This window comes from Anabrus simplex, chromosome 7 (assembly GCF_040414725.1).
Source record: "Anabrus simplex isolate iqAnaSimp1 chromosome 7, ASM4041472v1, whole genome shotgun sequence".
Lineage (NCBI taxonomy): Eukaryota > Metazoa > Arthropoda > Insecta > Orthoptera > Tettigoniidae > Anabrus > Anabrus simplex.
This window is the reverse complement of record NC_090271.1, coordinates 276,753,073-276,765,445: the sequence shown is the minus strand read 5'-3', so window position 1 is coordinate 276,765,445 and position 12,373 is coordinate 276,753,073.

Below are 12,373 nucleotides of genomic sequence, written 5' to 3'. Positions count from 1 at the left end.
AAAGGCTTTTAAAACAATGAGGTTTGAATTTAGACGCTACCCAATAGAAGTGGAAATTGTACGTTCATTCGTCACCAGATGGCTCCCGGACACGGTATAGCGCTAGTGTTCGAAGCGGAAGCTGATGAATCCATCAGAATCAGTCTGGGAGGTTCACATAACAGGTGTACGCACATATGAAGGTATGCAATTGACACAAGCCTGGAATGAAACATCTGGCGATGAGGAACGTACGAATTTGAAAAAAACCGAAGCGAAATAACAATAGTGAAGGGACATGGAAGGGAACTACCTAAGTAAATCCTTAATGGCGGACAACCAGGTATTACTTAATTGATAGCCAGTGTCCCTGTTGAAACTGTTAGGATTTCTACGTATTTCCACAGCTTCCCGTATAATCCTGGACCTGTAGTAGGGAGTAAGAGCTCAGGTATCTTGGAACATGATATCATGACCCGACGCTAGAGAGTGCTCAGCTATTGCTGATTTGTCTGGCTGGTTGAGATGATAATTACGTTCGTGTTCCTTGACACGAGTACCAATGGACCGGCATATGAGGACAATGTAAACCTTACAGCAAGTTTAGGGAATTTCATAAAGAACAGGATGTAAAAGTGGGGACAATTTATCCTTGGTTTCACCCAGATTGTGAGCAATTTTAGTGACGGTGCCAAACATGGTTCTTTTATATTGTGTTTGCGGAGGACGTTGGCAATTCGATATGTGATGTTATGAATGTAAGGCAGGTAGGCAGATCCATTCACTTCTTCCCTTTGTGAGTTTGGCTTGTTCGTTTCTTTGGGATGCAGGGTTGTATGAAACTGCAAATCGCTGTAACCATTACCCTTGAATGTGGCTTTGAGTGTGTCGATCTCTACCTGGATATTTGATGGCACATAAATTCTTCTCGCCGTCTTCGTGGGTGTCGTGAGAATGCCTTGCTTTTGTGCTGGATGGTGGTGATAATCTGCATGAAGATATCGATTTGTGTGGGTAGGCTTGCGTTAGACGGTATGTCCTAAGGAGCCGTCTGATTTCTTTCTTACTAGAACATCCGAGAAAGGAATGCATCCGTCCGACTCCATCTCCATAGTGAATTTAATTGAAGGATGTTGCTGATTTAGGTGGTTTAGAAATGGATGGAGTTTCTCAGGACCTTCTCTACAGACCACAAATGTATCATCAACATACCTCCTCCAAATCATAAGTGTGGTGGGTGCAGAAGCAATAGCCTCCTCTTCAAAATGCTCCATAAAGAAATTAGTCACTACGGGCGAAAGTGGTCTTCCAATAGCCACTCCGTCCGTCTGTTCGTAAAAATTCCCACCCTACAAGAAATACCTGGAAGTCTTACAGTGGTAAAATAGCTTAGCAATGTCCTCAGGGAACAGGTGTTCAATGAGAGACATGACCGAGTCAATCCGCACTTTAGTGAACAAGTGAACAAAGGCTCCACATCAGAACTCACCAAAAGCTCATCAGGTTGAAGGGTTATGTTTGACAGCTTGTTGACGAAATGCCAAAAGTCTCTGACGTATGATTCAGTACATCCTATGTGTGGCTGAAGCAATTTGCTTAGGCATTTTGCCAGAGCATACGTAGGAGAATCTATCGCACTAACAATAGGTCTGAGGGGAACATCCTTTTTATGGATCTTAGGAAGTCCATATAATCTAGGTGGCATTGCGTCCCCCGGGGACAGATTTTCAGCCTCCTCTTTTGAAAATGAAGATTGCCTTAAGAGCTTCACGGTGGCGGTGGACACACGAGTGGCAGGGTCACGTGAGCTCAGTCCGTAAACAGCCTCTGACACTATAGCCGAGATCTTATTCTTATACTCGTCAGTGTCCATAACCATTGTCGCGTTACCCTTATCAGCTGAGAGAATGGTCAGTTCAGAATCATCTCTAAGTTCCTTCAGAGCTCTCCTCTCGCCTCTTGTTAAATTGGGCGCAGGTATATCAGTGGACCTTATGAGTCTCACATATTTCTTTCTTAACTCCCCAGGCTCATCCGTAGGTAGTACGTGGATGGCTGCCTCAACGGAAGTAATTAACTCCTCAGTTGGAATTTTAGAGGGAGCGATAGCGATGTTTGGAAATATTAACGTCAGTTTTACTAGCATCCTGGTTCGTGCGTGAGACCGCCTGTTTCAGAGCTAGTCGGTGGAACTTTGATTTCTGTCTGAGTGACACATGACTGAATTTGCGTTCAACCTGTATAGCAGTAATGCGATCGAAAGACAACAACAATTCCTGCGAGGGAGTGTTGCATAACAGCAGGTGTAAAGGAAACAACTCTCGGGAGATTGAGTCCAGTTCCTTACGAGTATAATGCACTCTCTCGATCGCAAGAGTCTTGCTAACACGTTGATATATTCTCCTGGCCTTCGGAGTATTTAAAGTGTGCTTCAGATTTTCGCAATTGGAAAAGATGTTACGGTCCCTGCATCTATACATTCTATTTCCAGAGTAAAGAAGAGTATTTAAGAAAGAAAATTATTGTATTTTTAGAAACTCTTTCCGAACATCAGCATAAAGAAAAACCAAACCCGATGGCACTACAGCCCTTGAAGGGCCTTGGCCTACCAAGCGACCGCTGCTCGGCCCGTAGGCCTGCAGATTACGAGGTGTCGTGTGGTCAGCACGACGAATCCTCTCGGCCGTTATTCTTGGCTTTCTAGACCGAGGCTGATATCTCACCGTCAGATAGCTCCTCAATTCTAATCACGTAGGCTGAATGGACCTCGAACCAGCCCTCAAGTCCAGGTAAAAATCCCTGACCTAGCCGGGAATCAAACCCGTGGCTTTCGGGTGAGAGGCAGGCACGGTACCCCTATACCACGGGGCAGGCGAACATTAACATATTGCACTTAAAATGAATAAATACAGATCCTGGCTTGGAACTTCATAACTTCAAAACGAAGACATAAAATTCTACTAATTCTGACCGAGATGCACAATACCATTCACCTAGTTTTCGGGATCCTTCCTTTAAAATCCTTTATACGTCTTTAATATGCTCAGTCACCCAATTTGGAATCACTGTTCTGTGATAGTGGACTGACAAATTTGGAAAAGGTTCTCCCTTCGTTCCACAAACATTCTCATCTAACGCATCTCGTAATTGAAATAGAAGTGAGGGATTGAGTTGCAGTCTAAATAATAGACTGCTATTATTGAAGAGATTGGCTCCTGATAAACAGGTGAAAACCCCATGCAGAGAAATGAAAGGCAGTACTTCTATCAAATCAGGTCGGAGGCCATTTCATTGGAAGCTATTGAATGACTTGTTTCAGAGCAGCATTACAGTCAAACAAGCCATTCAGAGCACGCTTTAAAGGAACGAACTGATGGACGTAATTGTGTAATGTGCTTTTGATTAGATACTGAAACGCTACCGGGTAAAACTCTTTTCATGGAACAAGTTCTCAAGGTAGTAGTGTGTAATCCTAGAGTTGTCGGGAATGCTGTTTGTTGAACTACCTCCCATGTTATTGAATCATGTTAAAGTCAGATAGGTAGAGTAGCGTGCGAAATAATAAATTCCAGTCCTCGGGGTGGTGAAATTGAATCCTAAGCCTGTCAGACAGAATTTAAAACTACGAGGGGTTGGTGCTACTAGATCTAATTAAAGGAAACTGGATAGGCTGTATCGCAGGGGCAACTTTACGTTTTAAGCTTGAATACATTTCATGGGATGGAGCGTTAAATAAAAGAAATGGAATAAACTCCTTTTTTCCTAGAAAAATATAATTTTATTTTAATATGTCAGTGTTATGAAGAGCACGATTAAAATGACATACCGATGACGTTAATGTTGAAATCATCAGTGAGAATGATGGGCACTATCGTATCGCGCTTCACAATCCTCTCAACACTATCCGAGCAGGCGAACAACATGAAGTACACATTCGGAAGGTTGCAGACAATGCTGAGAAGAAATCTCGTACTGACATTCACTGTCATCTCAACTAGGCACATGCTTCCAACGAAGTGGCCTGCGATTTTCAATCGATGACCAGTGGTCGGCAGTGGTCGAGATGTTAATATTTATACATATTGCAACGCCACCGGCATTACGTTTGATAATACAGCTGCAGTAAAGTGAATGGTTGGGTTAATCATAATTGTGTTGAGACATTCTTTCACATTATCATTTCAAACGATGAAAGTTGTACAGGTAAATAGTTATCCATCCAAGTCTCACCCAACGCCAAGTAATCATAACTGCCGAGGATGTAATCTATTTCAGTGCCTTTCGAATAAACAAGACTATGCACAATATCTGCTCTCACAAATGCAGCTAATCTTCTGTTTGTTGAAGTATGTTCCGCACAAATACATGTCGTCTTCAATAGCATTGCGTCGGCACAAATGCTCGATCTCCTTCATGAACGTCAGGAATAATTACTCATCATTAGACCACCTTTCTGACTCCAGTGCTAAATGGTCAGCGTGCAGGCGTTTGGTCTAAAAGATCCCGAGTTGGGTTTCCGGCCGGGGCGGGGATTTTAACCTTCACTGGTTTATACTGACGGCTCGGAAACTGCGTGTGCGTGCCATCTTCAGCATTAGAAAAATGCCTGGATGTTCATGAAGAAGCCCAGTTTGTAGTAAAAGTTGGAAGTAACCGTAATATTGATGTAATTGCCATCAATCGGAGACAAAATTCGGCAGAAATGATTGACCCTATGATAAGGTTCGATGACTCTCTTTCCCAGCCAGATGATGTAGATAACAAAACAGGATATATATGCACCAATAGTACTCTACTTTCAGAGAGCCTACAGAGTCAGGAACACACGAGTAAGAGGACTGCTTCTTGGTGCTAGAGGGACTATCCCTAGAAATGTTGTCGATTTGTGGCAATCGTACAGACTGGATAGAAATATTCAAGAGAAACTTGTTACCAGGGTTACAAAATTCTCAGTGGTAATAATACGAAACTATTTGTATGTAAAACATAGTATTTAATTTCCTCCCGACAGCATAAACATACACTGATTGACAGAGCAAATGCAACACCAAGGAAGAGTGGTTCGAAAGGGATGAAAGTTGGGGAAAAAACAGAGTCGGCACGGAAGAATAATTGATGTTTATTTCAAACCGATATGCAGGTTACACAATGCGCACGGCATCGACTCAGTAGGATGTAGGACCATCGCGAACGGCGATGCACGCAGAAACACGTCGAGGTACAGAGTCAATAAGAATGCGGATGGTGTCCTGAGGGATGGTTCTCCATTCTCTGTCAAACATTTGCCACAGTTGGTCGTCCGTACGAGGCTGGGGCAGAGTTTGCAAACGGCGTCCAATGAGATCCCACACGTGTTCGATTGGTGAGTGATCCGGAGAGTACGCTGGCCACGGAAGCATCTGTACGCCTCGTAGAGCCTGTTGGGAGATGCGAGCAGTGTGTGGACGGGCATTATCCTGCTGAAACAGAGCATTGGGCAGCCCCTGAAGGTACGGGAGTGCCACCGGCCGCAGCACATGCTGCACGTAGCGGTGGGCATTTAACGTGCCTTGAGTACGCACTAGAGGTGACGTGGAATCATACGCAATAGCGCCCCAAACCATGATGCCGCGTTGTCTAGCGGTAGGGCGCTCCACAGTTACTGCCGGATTTGACCTTTCTCCACGCCGACGCCACACTCGTCTGCGGTGACTATCACTGACAGAACAGAAGCGTGACTCATCGGAGAACACGACGTTCCGCCATTCCCTCATCCAAGTCGCTCTAGCCCGGCATCATGCCAGGCGTACACGTCTGTGCTGTGGAGTCAATGGTAGTCTTCTGAGCAGACGCCGGGAGTGCAGGCCTCCTTCAACCAATCGACGGGAAATTGTTCTGGTCGATATTGGAACAGCCAGGGTGTCTTGCACATGCTGAAGAATGGCGGTTGACGTGGCGTGCGGGGCTGCCACCGCTTGGCGGCGGATGCGTCGATCCTCGCGTGCTGACGTCACTCGGGCTGCGCCTGGACCCCTCGCACGTGCATCTTGTCCCTGCGCCAACCATCTTCGCCACAGGCGCTGCACCGTGGACACATCCCTATGGGTATCGGCTGCGATTTGACGAAGCGACCAACCTGCCCTTCTCAGCCCGATCACCATACCCCTCGTAAAGTCGTCTGTCTGCTGGAAATGCCTCCGTTGACGGCGGCCTGGCATTCTTAGCTATACACGTGTCCTGTGGCACACGACAACACGTTCTACAATGACTGTCGGCTGAGAAATCACGGTACGAAGTGGGCCATTCGCCAACGCCGTGTCCCATTTATCGTTCGCTACGTGCGCAGCACAGCGGCGCATTTCACATCATGAGCATACCTCAGTGACGTCAGTCTACCCTGCAATTGGCATAAAGTTCTGACCACTCCTTCTTGGTGTTGCATTTGCTCTGTCAGTCAGTGTATGTTCATATTCTTGAGAATATTGACATTCGTTTACGAAACCAGCAATTCAATTATTTGTGTTTATTTTTTGACAAATACGCATTGGTGTTGGAAAAAATAATGACCCATACTCACAGACACGCAGGTCACCTATATGCGTCAAGTAGAAAGACCTGCACCAGGTCTATTTGGAGGCTACACGCCATTATTATTCTTATTAAACTCCTACCACTCAGAGCTGAACTACCGTAACTTTGGCAGAATTTGAAGTCCTTCTGATTGTTAATCAAGTAGAGATCACTCAGACTAGTGATTCGATTCAGTGCTACGTACACGAGTTGATTATGCTTTGCCTTGTCGTATTGGAAGTCTATGTTATGGAATGTGCCCCACTGCAACTTGCAACTTGTGTTCACACATGCAGGTATAAAGGGAAATGTACGCGTCTCCACCTGGGAGAGCTCGCACCGACCGTTTAGTCAACGGCGTCCACGATAAATTTAGCACATTCTGTTTGCACAACACGTTCAGTTTATACTTGATTCTACATGGTTGACCGATAGCCGTTTGCGGAACCTAAAACCACGATCGAATTCCGCTAAATCTATCAGGTATCGTTGAGACTTTCTGTTCGCCTCCACTTGTTTCGCAGTGTTCATCCCCACTCTGCATCTCAATGTACACTACATGATCAAAAGTATCCGGGCACCAATCTGAGACTGCACATAGGCTATACTTTGTCACATTGCCTATTACTGGACATTAATATGGGTTGGGTCCAACCTTCACCTCTATGACGGCTTAAACTCTGCTGGGGACACTATCAATGATGTGTCTAGAGGTCTGTGGAGACATAGCAGTCCATTCTTCCTCAAGAGCTGAAACCAGAGAAGGTAGTGACGTTGCACGCTGGTGTCTGGAGCGAAGTCGACGTTCTTACTCAAACTAAAGGTCTTCCATAGGGTTGAGATCGGGACTCTCGGCTGGGCAGTCCATTTCAGGAATGTTATTATACACAAACAGTTCCCTCGCAGAAGCATCTAGATGACTGTACTGCACACAGTACACAATGATTTAAAATGTGTTCGTATCCTTCCGAATCCATAGTTTTCTTAAGCGCAATAAAGGGACCACACCCTAACCACGATGAGCACCGCCAAGCCATAGCACTACCTCTTCCGTATACATGATTGCAGGTAATGTTCCCCAGGCATTCGCCAAACTCAAACACTCACATCGGATTGTTATAGGGTATAGCGTGGTTTATCGCTCCAAATTACTTGTTTCCAGTCATCCACTGTCCAGTGGCGTCGCTCTTTACACCGCTCCTAGCGTCGCTTAGTATTGGCTACTCTACAGAAATGTTTGCCTTATGAGCAGCAGCTCAGCCATTGTACCCCATTCCTTTCTTACTCCAGACGCACAGTCATTGTGATGGTTGGAACTTTCGAGTGATTCATTCCACTGATGTCTTGCCATTTTTTACAACCACCCTCCGAAATGCTCGTCGTTCCCTGTCAATCATTCGCTTCCTCTTGTTCTCTGGGTCCATTTATCTTCCATATATGAACTCTCTTATCTGTTTCCAAGAGTCATTTACTGGCTACCGTTTCTGCTGCGTGTAAGTAGTCTGATTCGGCTAATGTACTGTAGTATATAATTTGGCCTGATAAGAGAGGGATGTGGATTTTTATGTCCTCTGACATAACCTGAATGCTATCTCCATCTTCCTAGCCCTTTCTTTGAGAATTGTCGTTCCTTTAATGTTCAAGGATAAAAAAATTCCATTTTAATTCAGTGCATAAGTTCTTAAGGTGGCTCATTGTGAAATTAGAACCTTCCTCCTTGTTATTTAGGGATGATGAAAATAATAATATTATTAATAATAATAATAGCAATATCTCCAAGTGGTTACTATAAGTCCCCCAGACCTATTCCGACGCAGGTAATATAGTTTTTCTATCTAAGCTATGGTCTGTGACTCCTTTTCCGCTTGGTTCGTTAGTGTTGTTTTGAAAATGTATACGATTCCCTGAAATATTACATGTTAGTGCCAGTTCTTTTTCTGTTACTCTATCTGATTTAGTAGGTGAAGCATTTAGCTGATTCTTATATCTGTGCTATTCACATTTTTTTCTGACAGAATGTTCAGCCACAGACCGTTAGTATCATATTTCTTTCCACGCATTCCTCACCTATGATTCTTTTAAGGACGCATTTATGAGCACCATATAGAAGTAGCAATATTTGCTTTATAATACTCAGATCTTTTGTCCGGAACATCCTACTTTTGTAGATTGTTATCGACATCAATTTCTGGCAAATAAGAAATAGTACAACATAAATAATTAAAGTTTAAAATTGTTCTATAATATTGTTTGAAATAGTGATAATAGACCTCCGAGGTTGCTTCCCCTGAAGAGCTTAATCTTGGCACAACTGAGATTTTAAAAATTAAATTGATTTTGTTACACAATTCCTCCAGAGCTGTCTGTACGTTTTTGGGATTTCACTGGAATTGGTCGGTGGTGATTAAAACGGAATTTAAGTGGATGTTACGACTTACAAGATATTATTTGACTTTAGTCTCTCATAACATATCGAATGTTTCAATATGATGATTAGAAAGTACACGCTCTAAAGGACACTTCATGATCTGATATACACTTTATTTTTTGTACGTCCGGGTATGGTTCACATTTCACTTATGAAGGTGGTGACGTGTAACCAGTGTCTTGTTCCACCGTTTGGTAGCAGCACACGCCAAGGGGCCAACGAATGCACTCTTCATAGCCATTTCATAACAACACTGCCAGCGCAGGAGCAACAACATAGAAAGCAACCGTCAGGGACAGCGCTATACGACTTGGTTCCTAAAGAAAGAAGGCGTGACCACTGCAGAAATCCAATTGATGGCAATGATCGACATTTCTTTGGCAGTGGACTGTCCCTATGCTTCCATTGCATCGATTGTTGTTTCGTTTGTGGCTCGTGGTAATGGAGTCATATGTCATCACCAGTCACAAGCCTAACCATGCAGTCGGCTTGATCTTGATCATGGCGTTGCAAAAGTTCTCTGCACACGTCTGCACACCTCTGCTTTTCGTCTGCAGACAAGAGTCTAAGCAACTACGTGGATGACACCTTCCCCAACTGTAAGTGGCCGCACACGATCCACTGCAGGGTGTTTTGGCTAATTCCCGTGGCTGCCTCCATTTCCATTAATGTGATGCATTTGTTTCCTTGGATGGCCTGTTCGACCAGGGTGATGTTTGTTGGTGTTGACACTGTCACATTCCTTCCTGAACTGGTTCCTTTGTCCACCGTAGTGTGCTCTGTTTTCCAACCTTTCAAATAGTTGTAAACTGTTTTCCGTGACGGTGCATGTTCTCCACAGACCGCCGCCAAGCGCCAAGGAATTTCTGCAGTGGTTACGCCTTCTTTCCATAGGAACCAAGTCGTATAGCGCTGACCCTGACGGTTGCTTTCTATGTTGTCTGCTCCTACGCTGACAGCGTTGTTATGAAATGGTTATGACGAGTGCATTCGCTGGCCCCTGTGAGTGCGCTGCTACCAAACGGTGGAACAAGACACTAGTTACTCGTCACCACCTTCAAAAGTGAAATGTGACCCATACCCGGACGTACAAAAAATAAAGTGTAAAACAATATAGTACGCCCTTCGTATTCGTATGCGATGTTATGAATTTCCCATTAATGTTGTTAATTACAAAAGAAAAGTTATTCTTTTGATATAAAATTTGCATTACTGAGGCTAAATTTTCGGATATTTTGTTTCTCATTATATTTCACAGCTTTCTTTCTTTCTTTCTTTCTTCATTCTTTACTAGATTTATACCAGCTGCATCCTTCATGTGCAATTCTTGTCAGACTATGCGGAAGTCAGGCTTGTTTTGTTTGTGGACGTAGTATGCTCTATGTTTTTATTACGTTAATTCTGTATGAGCATTTTCACATCCCAAATTCGCCATTCAGTACAATCTTGTACCTCTCTGCATCGTAACCTCAGCAGTCTCCTGACTCTAATCAGGTTAAGCACATTATCGGTTAGGTTCAATGTGTTGTTAAATCTGTTCATGAATTAGTACAATTAAACTAATGACTAACTGGGGTTAATATTGTCAACATCATGGCTGTCTTCGTTCGTAAAGAGCACATAACACATCACAAGTTGTCATGCTGATCCCCTTGACAACATCCTGTCATTCAATTTGTATCAGGACGTATTGTTGCAATATGAATATTGCAATCCAGACAATACTAATGGATTATTAACTCCAAATAATTACTCTGACCTTAATTAAATTAAGGTGAGAGTAATTTTTTAACTGAACTAATATTCTGTACCATAATTTTAATGTTGAAAAAATTCTTATCAGACAAAATAGGGATCCTCATACTAGGAAAATGTAAAATTAAGAAATTTCCTCTAAGACTAAAATGAATAATATAAAACTTTCGTGGTAAGAAAGGAGAAGAAGCTATTTAAAAGACAAATTTACAAAATCACTGCTGGCCTAAATGCATTTCCGAAAATACAGTCTAAAATGGCTTGTTTCTGAACTGTTTCCACCTCTCACTATAACAGATCTGTTATATGAGAGGTGACAACAGACGTTTCTTTGGCAGTGTAGATAAGTATAACATTTATTTCATTACATGGTGTTGATCATTTTCCATACAATCATTTCCTTCTCACATGCGGTTCATATTTTCAACTAACTCCAAATCATTGATAAATTTACAATACATAAACTATAAGGCTCTAGAAGGCAGTGACTTGGAAAGACAAGGTTAACTTTGATACTGATATGTCGTATCCCGGCCAACAGGTGAGACGCCGAGCGGTGAGTGGAATCACCTGATGGCTAACAACAGTACTAAAAACGAAAGGGATATAAGATGGTAATTTATAGGCGTTAGGTAAGTTGGTTGTTAAGAGTTGAAACTCATATGATTTCCTATATATGTGCGTATATTGACAGATGATGTACAAAGAATATACACGTACAATTGAAGTCGGTCACGTATTGTGACGTACTGGAACTAGCCTTCCTCAGAACGGCTACTCCAAGTAAATGCAAGTGGACTCCAAAGCATTAGAGTACCACTGAAATGCTAAGCGATGTTAAAAACAGAGTATCGTGAAATCTCACAGAGATTCCTCAAGCTTTAAGTTGCCAACTACGATAAAACCCAGAAGAACTCGGGCTTAAGTCGAGAATCAAAGTATGAATGGTGAATACCAAGTGTTAGCACCACCGTTCAACCTGATCTACTAAGAAATATTCTAAGTAGCGAGACCGCTTGGAGAATTGATCGCAACCCTCTAACGTGAGCGGAAGGCAAGGCTCCCAAAGCGAAGACTAATGCAATAAGACGCTTGTTCCTTCAATTACATACGTATTTATAGGGACTAGCAATATGATATGAGGGTCTCCCCTCCTCTCAGATAAAGCCTTACTGGCTTACCATTGGTGCTACCACCTCCCCCATATATCTCAAATCCCACACTATGCACGTGGCAATATTTATTAACATGAACTTGACTTCTCGCCCTTAAACCTATGCTCATAAAATAACTTCCCCATTTCTAATACTTGTCATCATAAACATGACACTGCGTCCCGTTTCACTTAATTGGGTCGCCCATTATTTTTAAGTATCGTATCCTTCAAACTACCCCCATTTTCTTGCCATCTCCAGACGACAGGACGTGACTTTTTAGATTTGTCCGTATCGACTTCCTCGTGAGACCTCTTGACCTCACACAACTCTGTTTTTAACTGTCATTCTATATCACCCCCAACACATGGCTGCTTCGACAGCAAGGCCAATGGATTGAGTTAACAAAATAATCACTATGTATTACTTATGTGCTGCTACTTGATGAAGGTTCGTGTCCCTGGACATGACACCTCCCCCCTTAGGAAAGAAACTAGTTGCCACACAT